Source organism: Polypterus senegalus, chromosome 9 (assembly GCF_016835505.1).
Source record: "Polypterus senegalus isolate Bchr_013 chromosome 9, ASM1683550v1, whole genome shotgun sequence".
NCBI classification, from domain to species: Eukaryota; Metazoa; Chordata; class Cladistia; order Polypteriformes; family Polypteridae; genus Polypterus; species Polypterus senegalus.
In genome coordinates, this window is record NC_053162.1 from 149,661,805 (window position 1) to 149,686,747 (window position 24,943).

Below are 24,943 nucleotides of genomic sequence, written 5' to 3' on the forward strand. Positions count from 1 at the left end.
TCTGGTGTTAAGACATTGCCAGTCCTACATCTCTTACTACCTCTCATCTTTTTGTTCTGCCATGAAGTAATAGGTCATGTTAATTGAGATGAATGCAACTCAAAAATCAAAGCAATGGCCAAATATTGATTGTCAGAACAAAAATGTGAGACAAAAGTTGTAGTCTAAAAGAAACTAGAAAGTGTTACGAACTAGACAGTTTCAAAGTACACAGAAAAAAACTCAAACGAACTACTAGAGGGGGGAACCATCAAACCCTGGCTGGTAACAAAAAGGATAACGTAGAGTCTTGTGGCCACTAGGGCATGCTCCAACACTCCAAACCCTGGACACATCTATACACAGAGTCCTGGGTTCAAATCCAGTACTTTTATTTTTAATAACAAGTACCTTTTACAGGCTTCCTTCCTTCAATATCGCAGCAGCTCTCACACAACACAGTACAGCCTGATAATAGTAACACTTTCTTTCCACCTTCCTTTTCCTCCATTTCTCCCAGGGGAGTGTTGTCTAGCTCCTTGCCCAACACTGACTCCCTGACCCAAATGGAGTGCTCTTTTTTAATTCTAGACCCGGGAATACTACAACAACAACAACAACAACATTTATTTATATAGCACATTTTCATACAAACAGTAGCTCAAAGTGCTTTACATATTAAAGAATAGAAAAATGAAAGACACAATTATAAAACAAAATAAATCAACATTAATTAACATCGAATAAGAGTAAGGTTCAATGGCCAGGGGGGACAGAAAAAACAGTGCTTATCCAATTGCCTCCAGGAAGCACTTCCAGTGCAAGATCTACAGTGGTCCTTGTATTGTTACTATTTGCCAGCACCCCCTGATGCCCATCCAGGCATGCCATATGGGATGCTACCACCTAATGTACAGGGGTTCACTCTGCCCATAGCAGGCAATCGCCCACTGTGCTATTCTTTCTTGTTCTCAAGCCCAAGTGTTACTCAGTGATTGTAAGGATGCCAGCCCTGCCATAGCCACTGTAGAGTGCCACTCAGAGTGAGAGAGGCAAGTTCATTGTACCACGTGAATATGTACCACTTTCTAGATTTTGGTGTGATGAATCCAGTTCTGAAATTGGCATTTCTCAACTACAAACTAATTCCACAAGACATCAGGTTAGTGAAAAACACAATTAAAAAAAAATAGACTTTTTTAAAATTAAAGTTATATTTCTTTTATGGTCCAAGTATTTTTCATGCTCAGAATATTATTTCTAGTATATTTTGAACTGAAAAATGTCAGTCTTCCTCATCCTTGATGTTAGTTGAGGTGCAAACAGCCCAAAATTAAGTATTCACTACACATTTTTTTCTCTAAATCAGCATTTTTTTTTCTCTTCTAATTTCTTCCAAGTAGCCAGGAATTTATATTTAGAAGGTTAGAAAGATGCATCTTTACTGTCCAGAAGAGATGGATCCAAATCCTGGTATGTAATAACATCTACTGTTGAATTCTGCTCTGTACGTGTAATACTCTTCATCTGAACCCATATTGACTATTCACTAATACACCTGTTCAAGACATGCACTGCTCAATCATTTCCTTAATAATTACTTTCATTGATTTACATGTGATACAGTTTAAGCTTAATGGTTTATAATTACTTGGATCTGCCAGGTTACCCTTGATATACCTGTACAATGGAATAATATTTGTTAGCTTCCAGTCTTTAGGAGTTTCTCCAGTGTGCAGAGATTTTCAAAAAATGTGCCAAGGGTTTATATATGTACATGCTAAATTCAATAACACATAAATTTATCTGGTCCTGGTTATTTGTTGTATTTCAGCCTCTTTAATCCCTGTAGTACTTCTCCCTCTACACTATCCAAGTCATAACGTATCTCCTTTTAGGAGGTTACCAACTTCTTTATGCATGTAAACCTCAGCAAAATGCAAGTTCAAAGCACCTGTTATTTTACTGTCTGTATATTCACTCCTAGTACTCTTTTCCTCATCCTTGACCTCCTCCTTTTACTACTAAAATATTGAAATAATCCTACTAGTGGGCGGCACGGTGGTGCAGTGGTAGCACTGCTGCCTCACAGTTAGGAGATCCGGGTTCGCTTCCTGGGTCCTCCCTGCGTGGAGTTTGCATGTTCTCCCCATGTCTGCGTGGGTTTCCTCCCACAATCCAAAGACATGCAGGTTAGGTGGATTGGCAATTTGAAATTGGCCCTAGTGTGTTTATGTGTGTCCTGCAGTGGGTCGGCACCCTGCCCAGGATTGGTTTGTGCCCTGTGTTGGCTGGGATTGGCTCCAGCAGACCCCCTGTGTTTGGATTCAGCAGGTTGGAAAATGGATGGATGGATCTTATTAATTCATATTTTGGCATCCATCCATTATCCAACTTTCTATATCCTAACTACAGGGTCATGGGGGTCTGCTGGTGTCAATCCCAGCCAACACAGGTCGCAAGGCAGGAAACAAACCCCGGGCAGGGCACCAACCCACCACAGTGCAATAAACATAAATTATGAATTCCACTCCAGAAGAAAGAATAAGAGAATCTAATTTTTGCAATGCATTTTACTTTTGTTTTTCTACTTCTTGATGTGAGGAGTGGTTTGTGACTGACAAAGGCAGATGTCTCTATTTCTTCAAAGAACTTATTAGAAAGGACAACAACACCCCATCCCCCAAAATATTCAGAAAGACACTTTTTTTGGTTATTAGTAGCTTGACACCTTTTAAAATATAATACACTCTACATAGTGTAGCCAGCCATTCTGGTGCAGTTTATGGATCATCCCTAGTTAAGTGAAATCTTATCATAAAGAGTTACTCAGAACACTGTACGACTCACCTCCTCTTTGACCTTTATTTTAATAAAGACAGAGTTTCACTATGGTAATTCCAGTTTTAAAACACTAAAATAAGATAGTCAAACATGAAAAAGAGACCTCAGCTTTGTCTGCTACTGGATTAAAATATGTTATTAAGATAATGGCTTTTTATTGAATAAGTGTGTGAACTATAATATACAGAATATATATTTCTGAGCTAAACACATTTTCCTTTTATTGCTTGCAAGATCTGAATATTTAAACCTGCAATGACCGGCAGTTACTTTAGTTTTACTCACATATTATTTACAGTTTTAAATAATACAATTTGTTATCTACCATGTATTAGATTATTATTATTACTGTGTCTAAAGCTTTCAGTGGTAGACGTGAAAAATAACATGGACTAAAATAGGCAGTGTGGTTACAGATAAATCCATTGGCAGTATTTAATAGTGTGGTTAGAAACAGTGCATAGTCTATACTGAGACCTGATGATATTTTATTTAAGATCCATGCTTTTGTAAAGTGGCTCTATTTTTACCCCCAAACCTTAACCCTTGCAAGATATGACATTAACTCCTCCTCTAATACCCTGCAACTATTTTAGATAATCACTGACAAAAAAGGACTTTTTTATACAGTTTTTGGTAATTAAAAAAAGAAACATTAGCTGTATTTTTCTAGTGTCTGAGAAGGTAACATTTAAATTTAACTATGAAAATAATAAGCTATACAGTATGTTGCGGTGGTTTACATAATGAAATTACTGTGTTTAGTAGGTCCTATTTATGTCATGAAAAACATGTTCATTAAATATGGTTTAAAATAAATTACTAAATTAATATTAGTGTTCATTGGCAAAGTTTGCCAAAGCGTTTTTCACAGCAAATATGCTGTTTTCACTGGTGAACTTCAATAGATATTTTCCTGGAAATTTGCTGTGCAGCCAGCTTATGTGAACATTTTTTCCAAGAGCCCCATGATCCTTTGCAAGGTCAACGTGACATCACATAGCTGTTTCATTCATGCAGAGAACCTTCACGCATACCTACTGTAAGATCATTGCCGACTTGGCCATTGCTGTGTTGCAAGCATATGAGGGTAAAAAAAAGCAGTTTCAGCTATGGATTTTTGCTCACACCACCCCTCCTATCCTGTCCAATGAACAGTGCTATAAGATATTTTTTCCTTTTTCTGATTGTACTCATTTCTTCCACTTGTGGTCATTTCAACCCCCTGGGCTTTTCAATTGCATATGTGAGTTGTCAGTGAACTTAAAAAGGTACAGATGTGTCCCAAAGTCACAAAGATTGAAAAACACTACCAGAGTTCCATTCTACATGTGTTAAAAAATATTATTAGTACTGCCAATAGATAAATATTACTTATCATTTTGTGCAAGCAAACATAGCACCACCTACATGACTAATTATGCAAACAAATTTGCCATGTGCTTAGCATCAAAGATAAGTTTATTACTATTTAGAAATATCTGCACAGATACAAGACTTTTCTGTTGTGCTCAGAGCTATGACTTCAAGCAATGGAATGAACCAGTCCCTCACCGCAGCTTCATGATACAGCCAATTCATGCCCCATGATTTCCACTCTCTTAGCTCAATGATCAACTAATTTCATTAACTTATTGCTAGTTTGTAATTGCTTGTAGTATCTTGTTTATGGCATTTGTTCCATCAGTGTCCTTTATTGTTTGAGGTGTCTCAGTGGTTAGCAATGCTGACTCGCAACTCAGATCACATTTTTGGGCACAACAATCAATCCAGCATAGATGGCAAACTTTTCCATAGTCCTCAGGGACACTTAAAAGACCATTGGACCATTATAATTCCATTAAAACTAGGTCAATTTCTCCTTTCTCACTGACCAACACAGTAGTGAACATGTCTTCGACTTCACCAAACTCAAGGCGAAGTGAATTCAGCTTTGCCTCAAGTTTGGTGAAATCACAGAAATGATTGGGAACTTCGCTGAAATCAATGAATTTAGAAAATCAAGGCTGATATCAAAGTAGTGTTTTTATGGGTAAATGCTTCACAGTATATTGTCTAAAATCCTTTCAACCAATGAGGAAGGCATCTTATTTGAAACTAATAAAGCATTTCACAAACTTTGTTCAAATCAGTGACATTTGAGCTTATTGGACCTATAGAATACATTTGAAATCATTATGAAATGTCCTTTTAAGAAGACAGACTTTCAGCTATTTAGTAATAGAGCACTCACTCTCATACTCAAACAGGGGCCAGTTCAAAATCACTAACAAACCTAACCTTTAAGAACGTGTGAGGAAAACTGCAGTACCAATGAAGACATGAAGAGAATGCGCAAATTCCTTATGGGCAATGTCTGAGCAAAGGTTTCAGGATGCTGAATCTTATAAGATGACAGCAGTAACCAATGTACCCTCACTCTCCTAGCTAAAAATAGAATATATTTTCTTTACCAGAAACTGTTCACACCCTTCCAGAATTTGATAAGAATGTATTTAACCATTCTAAAATAAAACAGGCTTGTTGTTTATTAAGGTTTATGATGTCTCAATAAACATGAGAGATTATGAAATGGTGGTATTCAACAGAAACGTGAGCTCTGAAAGACGGAGGCCAGCACTCCGCTTATATTGCTTATAGGAAATCCCTGCATGCCTGAGAATTGGAGTTCTATTGCTCAGTGTAAAAGGAGCTACTTCTAAGAGCCTTTATAATCCAGACTTTGCAAGTTCACGGCTGACCACTGGAAGTTAGCATTGTGCAAAATATGCAGCCTGGGTTGGACTGTGGTGTCTGGTGAACAATAACCACTGCAGAGCTAAAGGTGCCTTTGGAATCACATGAACAGCAAACTGGGCTGGTCTGACAACACAGTAGCACAGTACAAGAAGGGCCACAACAGACTGACCTTCCTGAGGAGATTCTGCTGGAAATGCTTTACCAGTCTGTATTAGCCACTCCATTTTTCTACACTGTGGTCTCCTAGGGAAGCAACTTGAGTTCAGAAGACACACAGAGCCTCAACAAACCTATCAGGAAAGCCCACTTCATCACAGGGATAACCCTGGACGTACTGGAAGCTATTGTGGAAAAGAGAACGGTGGCAAAATTGCATGTCATCATGAAAAATCCCCTTCATAAAGAAAAGGCCGTTTTTTAAATATATTTCAAAGTTGTCTGTGCTTCAGCTGCCCAGATAAAAGGTTAAAAAAAGCCTTAATAAAGGTAGCAATATGGAAAATTATGCTACTGAAAATTTTGATGAATGAAAGGTTGTAGCTAACAGGGCCTGACAAATTAACCTCTAATTCAATTTTTGCAGTGTCCATTAGAAAACCTTCCTTAGAAATACAGGTTGCCAAAAATATCACAAAGGAAACAAAAAATGACTTTAATTCTGTGAATTAATTACTTTTATTTAAGAAGTTAAGGCTTATCTGACAAATTGAAAATGGCCTAAAATGCAATGAGAAAAAATAATATTTAATTGACATGGGTGGAAAATACAGTAGAAATACATAATAATATACAGTATTTATAATAAGAACCTAATAAGGAGTATGGTCCACCCTTTGCCTTCATGACAGATTCAGTCCTCCCTGGAATACTGCCATACAGTTACTGAACTGTGTGAAGTGGGAAAGCCTTCAGTTTTTTGACGGCTGAAGGAGATGGAAATCTACTCTGCATTCTGTACTCCTGAACCTCCAAACAGAAGTTTGTTAATATTTTAATGTGGTGACTGGAATTATTTTACCAATGTGAAAGGGGGCATTATCATTTTCTAACAAGGGAACATCGTAAGGAAAAAGATTTTACATGACAGAGGAACTCATAAATCCAGTGGTTCATGACTAAATGTGGCTGTGAAGAGATACCAGCACAGGGTTGCAATGCTAACCCTTCCTGAAACAGTGTGGATCTCAGCAATATGGCAGGAGAAGCACATCTTTTCTAGACTGAGATTAGCAAGTTAAGGTGGTTTGGAATTGGCGTTAGGATGTTTCTTGACAAATATGTCTGGATGGGTGTAAGGCACTGCCAAACAGAAGAAGATCAAGGAGCACACTCTGGACACATTGCATCCATTGCAGGGCTGGATTAACCATTAAGCAAAATAAGCACATACTTAAGCAATCAATGTAAGGGGGGGTACCACAAATATTTTTCATTTCCAGATTTACCATGGACTATGTGGTGTAAAACTGGAAATGGCACAGCTGAACTAGGTTCCACAAAAAGGGGCCCCCAGATTAAGTGAAAAAATTACATATAGTGTATATATATACAATAATAAAAACAATAATAATAGAAGCAGCCCGGATGCCTTATCTCTACTATGAATAGAAGCAGATGTGTTACATAAGATTTGTTTTGAGGATCTGATCAAAGACTTTGGAATTAGAAAAAGTAAGAAAACTTTTTATATATATGTGGTGAGACACAAAAATAACCGGATTGATAAAAAAATATATATTTATTGATGAATTACAGAATTCTAAACATTGTCATCTTCTATAAACTCCCCTCCCGATCTCTACACCGCTCCATACATATCTTCCATTGATTGAAACAGTGGTGGAAATCTTCTTGCTCAAGGCACTTCAACAGGCTTGCTGTTTCTGTCTTCACCTCATCCACTGAAGAAAAATGTGTTCCCTTCAGGTCACTTTTGATTTTCGGGAACAAGTAAAAATCACAGGGAGCTAAATTGGGCGAATAGAGAGGATGATTGAGGACAAGAATGTTTTTATCAGTCAAAAACTGCTTTACAGAAAAAGCAGTACGATCATTTTGAGCAATCTGATTCACAGTTTTGATGTTTTCATCCGTTCAAGATGAGTATGGGTGGCCTGGGTGTGGAACGTCTTCCACATTTTCTTGTCCTTCCTTGAAATATTTGTGCCACTCAAAAACTGTTATCACTGTACACTGTTTTTATCATTTCATAAGTTGCTGTGGCAGTTTTGTTCAATTTCACGAGAAATTTGATATTGATTTGCTTTTCAATTTTTTACCCGACATTATAGCGGCAACTCGTGTAGCGATTGTCGTGCAAATACTGACTGGGCTATTCACAGGATAAACTTAGCCGGTCAATGGTTTGAGAGGGTGTAGGATGGGATATACTGTATGATTCACATCCAGATGGTTTTCCAGGAAAGCCCCAAGTCCAGTTTGGTTATTTTTGTGTTTCACCTCGTAAATAAAGTGGAAGTATGCAAAAGTAAACAATATTTTCAATTTTGCTGTAAGTTTTATTTCATTTGAAAAACAATTAATTTTATTGTTTAATATTGTTTATATTTTGAATTAATTTCTTAGGGCCTCTAAAGTTCTTAATCTGGGCATACAGCATTGCATTAACTGTCCTGGATGTATGTAGTTTTCCCCAAGAAGGGCACAAGAAGGGTACTGGGTACTGGGTAGGCCTTGTTAGTCCAGCTCAGCATGTTCAAATGTTATCTTCACTAAGAAATGCAGAACAGAAATGATGATTATTAGGTTGCTAGATCATGTGAGGTGTTCATAAAGACGTTGCTGCAATGAAGAATCTCTATTTAATTGCAATAGCAAGTCACGGAAAAAGACATCCATTGTTGAAAATAATTAAATGTACTTATTACAAATTAAGCTGAAAATCTAATAAAGCTATTATCCAAAACATTCTAAAATCTATATATTTTTTTTTTTCGTGGCACAAATAAAACATACACAAGTCCCTTAGGAAAAAGTAATCAAATACCAAATCATGTGCAAAATGATGGGGTATAGTTCAAGCTGTTGGATGGAATAGTAAAAATGTTTTTTTGCAATTGTTAATATATTTTTCTTCAGACATTTAATGAAGCAGTGTTCATCTTGAGAAACAATTAATTCTACTGTTATGTTTGTTTAATGGTGGCTAGCCAAGTGTAATGGGATAAGTGGCACTATAAACACTTTGTCTTTTGAGAAACAATATGCTTTTGATCCAAGCTTTCAACGTTAAAGGGAGTTTTAATTTTAATTAATTCCAAATTGTCTGTTCATAAAATAGATCCCAGTTAAGTTTTTAATAGTCTCTGAATGTACCAAGGCATATTATTCTAATTTGTTTCTGTCAGCCCAAAACAATGAAACAGAAACCAGTAATTGCTGTTCATTTAAACTGAATGAAATGAAGCCAATCATTTTGATATGCCTTATCATCACCTAATGAGTGTTGTCTTTTTATTGAAACAACGAACAAGTGGCTTATAAATGCCCTAACTACACCCAGTACAAACACAAGTCTTCTTTTAAATGTCTTTGATGCTGTTAAAATTATAATCAGCCTAACCTGAACTGCATAGGCACTACCAGAGGGGTGAAAGTGGGAAATTACTGTATGTAGCAGAAATAGAACCAGCCAGTTTCTTTGCGTTTCTTTTTTAAATTAATGCATAATTAATTTGACCTTCTATGAAGTTTAAAGCCGGTTAATTCATGTTTAAATTTAATTTAAGAAAATCAGTTAAAAATGACTAAGAAAGTCTTTTTGAACTCTACTTCAGAAAGTATTAAATGTTATTCAATAATCAGAAATAACTCATATTTTGAATTATGTAACTTTTATAAAATCAATATTTTCAGGAAAGAACAACAAGGTATTTCAACAGGGAAAATAAAAATTGGGAGTGGTCTCCCCCAGACTTTCTCATATACTCAGATATGGGGATGAATATTTTAAGAGTAAACCGAGAGACAATGATTATATTTTTATATTATGTACATTAAAGAACCATCAACAGCAAATCAAATTAATCATATATTGAACAATCATTATAAAAGTAAAGCTGAATAAATCGGACTCTGCAGCTGCATGATTAAAAGGTAAAGCCACTTCCGGTTAACGAAAATCGCCCAAAAGTTAATAGAAATCTACATTTTGAACCTAACACTTGTATGCAAAATTTGGTTGACCTAAGTGAAAGCATACTCAAGTTATTGTGTTTACATATAAACACACACACACAGACAGACACACAGACATAATTCCAAAAATGGTATTTTCGGACGAAAGTTCTAAAATGTCGCTATTCGTCAACTTTTTCGTAAATGGAATTTTTGGAGGATTCCCATACTTTCCCTATACTTCGTATGAGAGAAAATCAGGGTGGTCTAAAACATTGAGATTCATCAAAATCTCGACATCGAATCTTTGGACGATTACAATATTTTCCCTACACTTCATATACGAGAAAGTAAAAAGCTACTCACAACACACATTGGCTATGGGAATATATGGATACTAGACATTAATGGCTCAGTGCGTGATAACGTGCAGTGAATACACTTGACTTGACCATACTCTGTTGACCCTTGACCTTCATTGACCATATATTTGTACAATGACTTAAGTTATGAAGAGGTAGGGGAAGTGACAGCAAAGGTGGTAGGGATGAAAATGGTGCCCGTACACATGCGCTGCATGGCCGCCCTGCTGCCCACTGCTGAGAGTTGATTCCACAATAAAATAAAATAAAAATAAAAAGAGTAATAATTCCAAAACTCTTCACTTTTAAATATAAAGCTGTAGTGCAGCGTTTCATCATAGTATATATGTACCAAATTTCAGGTTGCAGGTTATTTGATTTTTGACCTTGACCTTTCTGTGTTGACCTTTGACCTTGGTGGTCAATCATCACCCCGAAAGCGAAAACCCATCCTGCCATATTTGTCGAGCAACGACATGTCCAAACCACCTTAACTGGCTAATCTCAGTCTAGAAAAGACATGCTTCTCCTGCCATATTGCTCAGATCCACACTGTCTCAAGGAGGGGTTAGCATTGCAACCCTGTGCTGGTATCTCTTCACAGCCACTTTTAGTCATGAACTACTGGATTTATGAGCTCCTCTGTCATGTAAAAACTTTTTCCTTATGATGTTCCCCTGTTAGAAGATGACAATGCCCCCTTTCATGTGGTATATGTGTACCAAATTTCAGGTCAATAGGTCAAACGGTTTGTGAGCTACAGGTGATTTATCCTGGACAGAAAAAAGGACAGCTACGATAGCGGATTATATAAGAAAATATATATAATATATAAAATACATTAGGGGTGGCGCAGTGGTAGCGCTGCTGCCTCGCAGTTAGGAGACACGGGTTCGCTTCCCAAGTCCTCCCTGATGGAGTTTGCATGATCTCACTGTGTCTGCGTGGGTTTCCTCTGGGTGCTCCAGTTTCTCCCCACAGTCCAAAGATATGCAGGTTAGGTGGATTGCTGATCCTGAATTGTCCTTGGTGTGTGGGTGTATGTGCCCTCTGGTGGGCTGGCACCCTGCCTGGGGTTTGTTTCCTGCCTTGCACCCTGTGTTGGCTGGGATTGTCTTCAGCAGACCCCTGTGACCCTGTAGTTAGGATATAGAGGGTTGGATAATGGATGGATGGGTAAAATATATTAACGGGAAGTCAAACTCAACATTTTTACCCCATTGATTGTAGTTTGCCCATATTGCTTTGTCACAACATTCCTAGTACTGTAAAGGGTTTGCTGTCACTAACGATTTGCATATTTACAGAAATATATTACTTCCTACAAACAAATTTGAGGCTCATCAATGTGAGGGTTTTATGTGTGTTGTCATCAACACCAATCATATTTGGAAACCAACAATATGCATGAAAGCTTTCGACTATTTGTGGGCCTTGTTATATGCTGTAGTGAAATGACTGTCTAGGTGTAGCCCACACTGGTAACTGAGCGACTTTCTGAGAAAGTGCACCTTCTAGAGCATTGCAGCCAACAAAATGTAAATAGCCTGTGTTTTGTTCTGAGCCCTTCTCTTGTGATGATCAATTTTGTAACCTTGTCCTGCAACACTTGTTTTAAAAACAGCCCCCCAGATTTTGTTACCTGAAAATGCTGACCTCTTTTGTAAGTTGTTTTGGATAAAAGCACCTGCTAAGCAAATAAATGTAAATGGAAGGACCAGCCTGCTTAGGCTTCTGCTCTTTTAACACAGGATCCTGGTAATTGGCTGTTTAATTGGATAACTTGGCCATCTATTTTAGCACCTGGTTACACTGACCTCATTGATTGAGTTAATGAACCATATGGACCACTTCATTTTGACCATTAGCTAATTCCCACATTTTATTTAATTTTCTACTGGAGGCACCTTTTTTTCTAAACAAGAAGTAAAAAAATTAGGTTTAAACCCTTTATTGTAGAAAACTTTGTGAAAAAATCAACATGAAAAATAAAATTTAAAGAGCTACAATAGCAGTTTACAAACATTAAACTGCATTATGCCTATAAAACAGATACAATGTAGGCCCTTTCACATGCCTAATTTGGACTTAAATTTGGAAAGTTTCTTGCCAAAAATTATGATTACATTAATATTAATGTATTAATACAGTATTTTCACATTTTTAAGCATTAATATTAATTCATGTTATAAAATGACATGTCAATCCATTGTTAATTTTATCAAGCAAAGAGGATGACATTAAAAATGTCAGTTTTAATAGTATTGCATTTTTCTGAGCTGTTCTACAGTGAATCTTGCAATGTATTGACTTCAATCTTGCTTTTTGTGTTGTATTTAGTGATATTACAATTAAAAAATACACATTGTTTACTGTTTTGACATTCTAGTTAAAATCCCCATGAGGCAGGGGAACGGAGAAAAAACGGCGCCTCGCTTGGCCTGTGTTTCGGGTTCCTTCATGCTGCATGCTTCAGTGGAAACAAACAAACTTCAAATAGGCAATCTATTTGTGGATTTCCTTTAGAATCTGAATGACTCTGTAAACTTTTTATTGCGGTCCACACTGAAGACTCATCTATTAGAAAATATAGAAAGAATAAAGATTCCTTTATTTGAAGGAAGGGTGTACTGTTGCTGAAATTGCAGTCTGTTTGTTTAAAGTATAGGAAGCGCACTAAACCTGTCTCCAGATTTCAGCTGCAGGATTTAAGACCCAGGATGTTTTTTTGGATCTAATTACATTTTAAATAACAATAGTTAAATAGTTATTTTTATTTATTTAGGTGCTCTACAGCCTCTTGTGGCAGAAAAGATGATTATTTTTTATTTATTATGAAAGTGTTACAATAGTATTAACAAACTAGCAGCCCTTTAATCTAGAAAAAAAGGAAAAAACAAATATCAATTTTTCCTAAAAAGCAGAAATTGTTTCAAAGAGCCTATCGGTCATTTATCTTGGTTGCTTATCAAGGTTATCTTTTAATATACTGTACATGTTCTGAGATTTTTTTTCAGGCAAGGAATCTCACTAATCATAGCAATGAAGAATGGTAATACATTGTACGCAGATTAGATGCTGTACAAGAAAGAATTTGACTGTCTTTGTGCATGTGGCAATAATGTCTCAGTAAATGCAAAAGTTTTATTTTTCATTAAAATTGTGTATGTTGTTGTTTAACATATTAACCTTGTCAATTCCTATGAAACATACTGAACTAGTATACATCAAATTAACTAAACACATCAGATCAAATACCACAGAAATTACATGCTAGCACTTTAACAAATACACAAAAACAAAAGCGACCAATCAGTCAGATGCTAGTAAAAAGAACAGACGGGGATAGACACCTAAAGTGATAATTTTTAGTCTTCCTAAATGCTTTATAAAATACAAATAAATAAAACAAGTAGCTTCTGTTTTCACAGACATATCCATCCTTCCATTTCTTTTCTGAATTTCCTTTTTTTCTCTTAGCTGACATGCAAGGAGTTAGGGCAAAATCACCATAGCATAGTGGTTGATCCTTTATAACAAAATACCAAAAAAACTTTTTGTTATTGCAGTCTTAATTATTTACTGATTTTTTTTTTTTTACAGGGAAAGCCAGTCATGTAAATATTAATGATTTATCTGAAACCCAGTACTAATGAAAGCGTTTGAACATTGTTGTGGCCAGTTCTTGCGCGTTATGTAGTATGTAAAATGATAAAAATACATTTTCAGGTACATTTGTTACAAGAGGGCTTAAGAAGCTCTATCATACCTGGCAGAGGATGACTGATGACTAAAACACCGTGTTCAAGTCAAATCATTGATGATAAATTACACAACATACACAAATCACTAACCAAAGCAACGGTAGTGTACAATAGCGATTGCCAATAAATATGCAAAACCTTTAAAATAAAAATTAAATAAATAAATAATAGTACAACATATATCAGCCAAAACAAATAATGATCAGACAATTTGTACAGTTAACTTATGGAATTGCCGATAATGGATTTTTAATGTAAGATTAAACAGATGAAAATATGTGCTTTAATATTTTAATGACTAGGATTAAAATCTCTGCTGGTATTGCATTATTACTATTATAGCACCTGGTTAGTAGCAGTGGGGCACAGTGATGCCAGTTTCTTTTGGATATTAGACAATGAAAAATGCTTTCTCAAGGTTTCTGTAGCTAATGACACATTTCCTTTGTATATAGGAATGTTATTTTCTGTAATCTATCGATTTTGGTACACCTAAACTGCCATAATTGTGAAACTCTACAAGCCAAGATTGTACAATAATGCAGCCATTAGATGTCAGACTCACATTTTATAATTAAATATTCTTTTTGAAATTTTAAGAGTAATAGCAAGTCCATCCAACTATTCTTCAATTCATGTTTTCAATAAATGCAATTGTTTCTGCAATCAGTAATATTGCATATTTTCTATAATTAAATAATAGTGAACTCAAAGATAAAAAACATACAGATGCTGCCATATATGAAATTGGAATAATACTTGACTGTCTATCACTGAATAATTTTAAGACCTTGGTGTCATTCTCTTTTGATAAAGTTATAATTTAAATGATGAAATATTAAAAAAAGTTTGAAATATATTAAAGTAATATTAACAAATATTTTTAGGTTAATATTGGGACCAGATATTTCAATATGAAAAAATAAACCAATATTCCTTTTCTCAGAGTCAAGAATAATGAAAACCTACATTAAGAAATAGAAAGAAGAAGAAAAAGAAAAATATGTATTTACAGCTGCGGTTGTCTTGCGCCCTGCCCAGGGTTTGTTCCTGCCTTGAGCCTTGTGCTGGCTGGGATTGGCTCCAGCAGACCCCCGTGGCCCTGTGTTAGGATAAAGTGGGTTGGAAAATGACTGACTGACTGACTGTATTTACAGTATTTAGATAGATAGACAAACGAGTGTTTAATTTTAATGAGGAACAAGTCTGTGTCTGTATGTATACATATCTGCTAAATATATTGTGTATATATATATATATACAATGGTGTGAAAAACTATTTGCCCCCTTCCTGATTTCTTATTCTTTTGCATGTTTGTCACACAAAATGTTTCTGATCATCAAACACATTTAACCATTAGTCAAATATAACACAAGTAAACACAAAATGCAGTTTTTAAATGATGGTTTTTATTATTTAGGGAGAAACAAAAATCCAAACCTACATGGCCCTGTGTGAAAAAGTAATTGCCCTCTGAACCTAATAACTGGTTGGGCCACCCTTAGCAGCAATAACTGCAATCAAGCGTTTGCGATAACTTGCAGTGAGTCTTTTACAGTGCTCTGGAGGAATTTTAGCCCACTCATCTTTGCAGAATTGTTGTAATTCAGCTTTATTTGAGGGTTTTCTAGCATGAACCGCCTTTTTAAGGTCATGCCATAGCATCTCAATTGGATTCAGGTCAGGACTTTGACTAGGCCACTCCAAAGTCTTCATTTTGTTTTTCTTCAGCCATTCAGAGGTGGATTTGCTGGTGTGTTTTGGGTCATTGTCCTGTTGCAGCACCCAAGATCGCTTCAGCTTGAGTTGACGAACAGATGGTCGGACATTCTCCTTCAGAATTTTTTGGTAGACAGTAGAATTCATGGTTCCATCTATCACAGCAAGCCTTCCAGGTCCTGAAGCAGCAAAACAACCCCAGACCATCACACTACCACCAAAATATTTTACTGTTGGTATGATGTTCTTTTTCTGAAATGCTGTGTTCCTTTTACGCCAGATGTAACGGGACATTTGCCTTCCAAAAAGTTCAACTTTTGTCTCATCAGTCCACAAGGTATTTTCCCAAAAGTCTTGGCAATCATTGAGATGTTTCTTAGCAAAATTGAGACGAGCCCTAATGTTCTTTTTGCTTAACAGTGGTTTGTGTCTTGGAAATCTGCCATGCAGGCTGTTTTTGCCCAGTCTCTTTCTTATGGTGGAGTCGTGAACACTGACCTTAATTGGTGAGTGAGGCCTGCAGTTCTTTAGACGTTGTCCTGGGGTCTTTTGTGACCTCTCGGATGAGTCGTCTCTGCGCTCTTGGGGTAATTTTGGTCGGCCGGCCACTCCTGGGAAGGTTCACCACTGTTCCATGTTTTTGCCATTTGTGGATAATGGCTCTCACTGTGGTTTGCTGGAGTCCTAAAGCTTTAGAAATGGCTTTATAACCTTTACCAGACTGATAGATCTCAATTACTTCTGTTCTCATTTGTTCTTGAATTTCTTTTTATCTTGGCATGATGTCTAGCTTTTGAGGTGCTTTTGGTCTACTTCTCTGTGTCAGGCAGCTCCTATTTAAGTGATTTCTTGATTGAAACAGGTGTGGCAGTAATCAGGCCTGGGGGTGGCTACGGAAATTGAACTCAGGTGTGATACACCACAGTTAGGTTATTTTTTAACAAGGGGCAATTACTTTTCACACAGGGCCATGTAGGTTTGGATTTTTTCTCTCTAAATAATAAAAACCATCATTTAAAAACTGCATTTTGTGTTTACTTGTGTTATATTTGACTAATGGTTAAATGTGTTTGATGATGAGAAACATTTTGTGTGACAAACATGCAAAAGAATAAGAAATAAGGAAGGGGGCAAATAGTTTTTCACACCACTGTATATATATATATATATATATATATATATATAGAGAGAGAGAGAGAGAGAGAGAGAGCATATATATGTATTGTATATTTAAATGTAGTAGTAAACAAGAATAAACAGTAAGAATTACTGAGGCACCCATAGGCAAACCTCGTATAACTAATATCTCAAAAAGAAAAAAAAAATAACACGAGTAAGAGCGATGCAATCTTTTCAGACGAGAGTCTAGTTAAGACTACCAAAGATGGTGGTTATTCCGGCTATGAGCGATTCTGGAAATAAGAAGTGAGTCCAGGTTGAAGGACACCAGAGGTGACAGCAGTAATAGAAAGGTTAGAAAAATCTGTCTTCTGATCATGTTTTCCATTGGTATGGGGACAGTGGTAGAAGTGATAAGGTTCCTTGTGGGCCCTAGTCATATTGGAGCTGATAACAGATGAGAAGCAAGCTAGCTCTGGAAGCTGGTAATTGCAATCTGGGTCATGTTTACTAATTTGTCCAAGTTAATGATGATTGCCTGCCCAAAAGGTCAACAATTATGCTAGTTCACTGGAGTACTGGAGATCTTCTTTAGTTCCTGAAGTAATTGCAAACATTACTGTATATGATGCTATATGATGCTTTCTGACTCACTGACTTACTGAGAAGAAACTGTGGGCTGTTTGCAAACAATCTAAGGAAAAATATTTTTTATTAATGGACCAATTTCATATATCTGAGGCCAAGAAGTGTCTAAACCAAAGATAACCACAATAATGTTTTGCATTTAATAATCATTGGTCTTGCAAATGGAGAATAGTTCAAATGGTAAGATTTCCTACTGGAAGTGGGTGTCACCATGATTCAAGACAAACTTGTAGAGGAAAATACTCTTTTAATTTTGAATATTTAATATTTTTGTGATGTTTTTGTTCATGCAAGGCCAAGTCTTCTTTGTCCTAAGGCTATTTCTGAGCAACACCACTACAGTTTTCTTTGCACCTTTGGGCTCAGTGTAAACTTACTTTAAACAAAAGCCAGTTACACCTATGAGAAAAGATGCCCCAGCTCACTTTGGCATGGGCAGGGCAACATAAAATATCTCATAAAAAATCTGAAAAAAAAATGAAATTCCCATATTCAAAATACACTAGGTAAACAAATATTTGAATCAAGTAATAAGACTGATCTGCCACTTCCTTTGATACCTATATTGTAGTATTTGTGTGTAAAATGCAAAAGTGTTGTCTGTGCCAGTATGTGTTTCTTCCATCGACTGGTCATCTGGATTGTCATAATCAATAAGTGAGACCATGCTACCTACAGCAAATATTTGTTTTAACTGATTCTATAATTTCTTTATAATGTTTTGAAGAATTAATTATAGCCACTTCCAGAAACCATAGATTAATGGTAACATAAATCAAAGCCTCACATTTTATTTCATAAGTCAAGTGAATGAATCCTGCATTTTCAAAGATGTATGTGAGTGCTTAGAGAATGTACTGATAATGATCAGACCTGGAAGTGAACCCTGCTGCTTGAGGTACAGTAGGTATGCTCCTTCCCTATCCATTATACAAAGTAGTCGGGTTTATTTGATCTCTTTGGTAGTTTCCTCACTGATCTTTCCTTGCAGCAATGTTGGATAGCCCTCTGCCAATTTAAATTGTTTAATCCTTTGACATACATAACTTTTTCATTCATTGACTTTGATAGCTCAAAATATTATTTACTCAGTAGGATTCTCTTTAATAGAACTGAACACATGCTTCGAATTCTTAAAATGTGACAATGTCATTCTAGCTACCTCAGATCTTAATTGTACTTCATAAATGTTGTCTGATCAATGCTAGGCACAAAAATGTTTATTTCATTAAATGACTTACTTTTATATGAGTTTTTATGAAAGCCAAGAAGCAACAGCTGCAGCATAGAACAAGATTTTTTCTCCTTATTTCTTGGATATTTTTGAGGTATAAGTGGAAGCAGATAGACATGTCTGTTCTGCCTACATAGTCCGAAAATGAATCCCTTAGTGTGACCATGTTATACTTCTCAGGTAACTTTACCCCAGAGAACCAATTAGTCCAATTCTGGGCTACATAATTACAAGCCAGAGTTGGATAATTGCAAGCTGATAAGATTCTCTGTCAGACATGACAAAATGTATTAAGAGTTGTGATTGAATTTTTTCAATGTTTTCTATGTAATTCGTTTTATTAAGGATTTAGCACACTTCGTAAAGTAAAAAAAAAATGTAGAGAGTTTTTGGCTTTTGAAAAAAAAAGAAATCTTTTTTTCTGTGAAATCTTTGTTAAAAATTAAAAAGAATGTACTTTGATGAATAAAACTCATTCTTCTCCCTGTGTCTTTTGAATTTTCTTTTTTAATCTGTTGGCTAAGAAATAGCTAAATCAACTTTACTTAATCACTTTACATTTGTGTTTTTATGCATCATATACTCTTCCACATGATCCATCCATGATTCAACATAAATTTCCCTTTTACTGTGTTTTGTCAATCAAATGTAAAGAAATATTTTATACTAGCTTTTCAGTGATATATGAGGAAGTAGCTAAAATGGAAGAAATCTGTGTCTCATTCTTTAGAATTCCTTCTATCCCTGAATATCAACTACCAAAACGTATCCTACAGCTATTCAGTGCCCCCCACTGCAGGTTTGCACATCACTATACATAGTTTCCAAACACAAAATAAAATTATTATTTATGATTTCCTTAATTTTCCCTCAACCTGGCAACATCGAAATCTTTAATCTATTCCTGCCAGCATTGTTAAATTGGGTGATAGCTGTCACATGGCAAATTTATGTACACACCTACTAAAAAAATAAAAAATAAATCACCAGTTATTCTAATGTGCATGCATTTAAGATTTAGAGAAATTCAGAAGTGTATAGTAAAGCATGCAAGATTTGAACCCAGGAATCTGGAGCATTGAGGCAGCTGTTAGAACAACTGGACCACTATGCCATCTACTAAGAGTTGCAAAGAACAAATTAATGAAATGATCCTGCAGTTTAGATTTTGTGAGTTATTTATTACTATGTCTTACTTCATAAATTTTCCTTACTGTCCCTAGAGCTCAAATGAAGAAGATGAAAAAGAAAGTCATTGAAAACAATATTTATGAGACATGGAACTGTGGGCAATAGTAAATAAAACTAAAAACGCAATTTTTCTAATGATATTTGGCAAGTGTAATGTTAAGTTAAAGAAGAAGAAGAATAAGAGGAGGAATGTTAAATACTTGCTCACAGGGACGTGCTGTGGTGATGCCAGTTAGGGGTCCATGGCAGTGCACAGGTTTTTAGTAAGAACAGTGCTGTCAAGCTCTGGGTGGGCATAAGTGCATGTGGTAGCATGATCAAGTGGCCCTGGGGTGTTGATAAGGGAATTAGCAGAGTCTGTGTTCACGTGCAGACGTGCAATTTTAGCCAAATTCCTCATTAGCAGTCTGGGGTGTCTAATTAGACACATGCACCCAGTGAAGCATAAAAGGAGCCTGAGTAGAACAGGGAGGGTGGAGATTGAAATAAAAAATAAAAAGAAAAGTGGGAGGTTAAATGAAAAGGAAAAAGAAAGAAATAAAGAACAGGGTCATAACAGCTGGTGCAGCAGTGTGGAAGCAAGTGGTCGGGGGTGAACCAGAGTTGAGTGAGTGGGTGGCGAATCACAGGGCAAGGTTACTCCTGCTGAATGTCCAAGAAACAGGAGCGACCAAACACTACAAGCTGGTTCTGGCTGTAGGCCATGAGATGGTCACAGAAGCAAGTTGTAGACACCAAGGGATAGCAGCAAGAACATGTGCCAGTTTAATGGATGACTGTGCTTGCTGGTGAGCTTCTCCACCTCTTGAGGAGACATTAATAAGAAGATATACAGTATCATGAAGGATTTTGTGGATAGATCCTGACTCTGTTTTAACCTTCGATTTTCAGTTTTTTATTAGATTACTTTGTTGATTTTAACCTTCACAGGGAAACTGATTTGATCTGGGGTTATTAATTTATTTATCGAGGAAAGAAACCTGCTCTGCAGCTGGTTTGTCAAACTTTTTTAATAATAAAATCTCCAAGCTCTTTCGAGGCATCTATTTTTGCTGTTTTGTGTCCTCAATGTCCCAAGTTCAAGAAAGAGTATGCCAGCTGTTGACAATGCAGCCATCACACGTGCACAAAGGGGTGGCTGTCCCTTTCTCCTTCATGTCAAGGAGGCATTTCTGTTAGTACCTAATTGTTTGCTTCCAAGAACCAAGCGTGAGACCCCTTTTTTACTTTTTCATGCATCGTCCCAAGATTCAATGTCAAGATTATGATGAATCTCGATGTTTAAGACCTCCCATTTTTGGAATTATATCTGTGTGTCTTGAGTTCATTTTCACTTAGGTCAACCAAATTTTGCATACAAGTATTAGGTACAAAAAATAGATTTGTATCAACTTTTGGCCTATTTCCATTAACTGGAAGTGATGCTGTACCTTTTATTCGTGCAGCTACAGAGTCTGATTTATTCAGCTTTACTTTTATAATAATTGTTCAATATATGATTAATTTTATTTGATTTGTTGTTAATGGCTCTTTAATGTACCTAATATAAAAATATCAATAATCATTGTCTTACGGTTTACTCCTCAAATACCCATCCCTATATCTGAGTGTATGAGAAAGTCTAGGGAAGACCACTCCCAATTTTTGATTTAAGAAACAGAGAAAAAGCAGCGATACGTAACATGCCTTGTTAAAGCCGTTTGTAGTCTATTGTTTTCTGTCACACATGTAAATAAAGTGTGATCTATAATAATAGTTTCTGTTAATACTCCAAAAAATGTATAGTAAATATCTGTGTACTGATTATACTGATTCATATTGAGGTATGATGCAGAATGCCTGTGCAGAAGCTGCATATATTAACTTTGCTTATAACGCCAACTTTTCTAGTTGGCTTGTTATGATTATCAACCACTGCCCTAATTTTGAGGATTTATACAATAACTCTTTTTCACAGTGCACAGCATTTCCTTCTTATCACTGCAAGTGCATTGCAACCAAGCAAAACAATGTTACGCTTCGGTGTCTCTCCCTGTATATGTGACCTGAATTCCCTAGGAAAGATTGCACAGCTCTGGCTCAAGTCAGTTGGGTCAGATGCAGCAGACAAAGACTTGGGAATGCTGATGTCACAACACCAGAATCTGCCTCTTATACACCTTATGTCAGAATTGCCCTGATTACTTCTGGTCACAAGCTAATAATATTTTCACACAGTCACTGATAACCATAGACACAAAATAATTCTATTTTGTAAATGTATAACGTGAACAGTCAATTCTGTTAAGTCCAAACACAGAAATCTACGTGGATAAGAACAGCTCTTTGATTTTCTGAATCTGCCAAGAAATATAGTACTAGTAACAAAGATGAAGTCAATGCAATATATCAAAATATGGAATCTAAAAGGAAGTTTTTGGTATAAAACACAAAATCTGACAACTCCTAGAAAATAAATGAAATTATTATTGTTTTTCTTAAGGGAGACCTTAATGCTAAAATATCAAAATCATTTTACATTGTACTTCAGGGTTCTCTCAACTAGCAATATAAACTCCAGGCCTTATCTGGACAGACTGCTCTAAGCCAGAAGGCTGCCAAAGACTTGGGAAAGCTTCTGTCAGAATGCCAGAATCTGGACTTTATACACTTCATGTCAAAATCATCTTGATTCCCTCAGGTTACAAACTACTAATATTTTCACATGGTCACCTATAACTATTCAACAATTAGCGTTTTCAAAAGTTTAATACAAACTGCTCCAAAAATCTTTAATTTTCTAGAAAAAAAGGAAATATGCATAAAGTGAACAGTAGCTAATAGCAAAGATAAAATGAAATTTGCTTATCTACTGTATCTGGAAAAACAGGTCCTAGACGTGTTCTAATTTTGGTGAGAAAAAGTTATTGTTCAAATGAAAGCTTATCTTCCTAGTTACTGCCAATCACATTTATGTTCGTACCCATTAATGTGCTGTTATTGAAGTTGCAATTGCCTGTTTGGGGACCTATTTTGCACTTTCTCAAAGTAAAAATATATATTGACTAAATCACTGATAACCATGGATGAACAAAAAAGCTCATATAAAAACGTGACAATTTTTTATTGCATTAACACATACTGTATGCTTCATTTAATTTCAGGACTGGAAATATGAAGATTGTGTCATATAGTTTATGCTAAAAGAATAAAAGAGTAATCCTCGTCAGTAAAAAAACAGGAAATGAGAATTCATTAAAGAGTGGTAAGATTAGTGAGGTGGGTTTATGTGCCTTTGCTGATCACCTTTTACATCTTTTTCCAAGACAGCAAAAATGCCACAGCCAGTGTGTTATGTACACTGACATCTTCCGTAATGTGTACCAAAGGAAAACCATAAACACTCCATCGTGTCTGAACTCTATCTGAATGAAGCGAGGTAAGCTAATACTTAGTCGAGCTTGGCCCAGATGTTTTGGGACAACTGGTAGAGTCATATCCGAGCGTAGTAATTGTGACATGGAAAAACCTGCCCACATGCAGCCAGAGTGAATTTTACTAGGAGGCTAGTCAGGCAACGTCTATTCTGGATTCAGCGCAGTTCCGACATGTTAACTGAACCACTAATAAGCCTTGGCTCAAATGTGACATGCCATAATTGTGCTGCAAACAATCAGGAACTACCTAGTCTAAAATGAACCCAGCCCAAATGTAACAATCTATAACTGCACTGCACTTAGCAGACTGTGCTTATTCTGGACTAGGCTCAGAGGTGACGCAAAATAGTTGGATCGCAAATTACTTATTCTTTTCTGATCCGGATTCTGCTCAGATGTAGGTTAGTGAATGGGCACCGAGCTGGATTATTGCCAACAGTGTCAGAGCAGAACCAGAATTGGACCAAAAATAATGTGCTAGTTGGACTGGATTGTGATATTTTTTTACATTTCCTTGTTGAAAAATCCAATGCATAATAAAGGAATGTTGATCTGTGGTACAAATGATGAGTTAAGTGGCTTTCTGAATATTTGATCTGAAATGGACACTATATGGAGGAAAAAAATCTTTGGTTTGATGTGCTAAGATGTAAATTTGGTATTTAATGTAAGTAGATAGGAATTCTAATATATTTTCTTTTTTGACTTGTTAAGATGTGCTACATTAGGAAAATAAAGTATACCCAGTGAGGGGTATAGATTTCTTTCTGATAACCTCAGAAAGTCAGCAATAATGGACACATACAGTATATTTTGATATTATATGAATATTATAATGCCCCTGAAATTACTTCCAAATATCTCCCCATATTAAAAACACATAAATAAAAGTGGGTACTTACATGTCCAAGACTAAAATGTAACAAATCTTGTCTCGTATAAGAACTATTCCTCCTCTTTTGAATCGCAGTCTGCCAAAAGGCCTGCTTATCAGGTTCTCCTAACCCAGGAAATGGCATTGGCACTCTCTGGGTCAGCCATTTTATTTAAAATAAAATAAATAAATAAAATATTCTGAAAGAAAACTTACAGCTTCTTTGATGTGCTGCCTGGCAGAAGACTGAAAGTCAGTCAGACCAAGGACTCAATAGAGTCAATAGAAAAGAGTCAACAGACATTTTCTTTGCATTCTCTGGCATAACTTTTTGGGGACATCTTTTTTCAAACTTGAAGCCACAGTCACTTAAGGATCTCAAATAAAAAAAAAGCTTTGTGCAAGATACTAATATACAATCAGGACTCATCATTTGGACACAGTGAACTCTAGTGAATCTAGTGATGCAGGATTTGCACAACTTTGGCATTCCTGGCAGCAGAAGCAGACTGCAACCAAGTAACGGCAATGCAAGGCAGATCTGATGACTTCATAAGGGCCATTGGAAAAGACTGGGGTTGCTTTTGATTCGAGGTCCACCGGGAGGCCTATCACATAAGGAAGTTTTGCCAAGGATTGTGTTTTAAAACTCAGGTCTGTGTTCCACAAAGACTGAGAAAAAAATGAATCGATGTCAGTACATTTTAGACAAATTGACTAAACGTAATACAGGTGGCAAATAAAGAGGATGAGATTAGAGTACAAGTGTCACAGGTTGCACAAGACAGTGCAGCTGTAATTTTAGTTAAAACACTTAGTAGATGTAAGCAAGAGGAAGCATTTAAAACTGTATGCAGTACTAAAATGCAGTAAATAAATTTATACTGTTTTAAAGACAAAGAGATTTGCTGAGGAA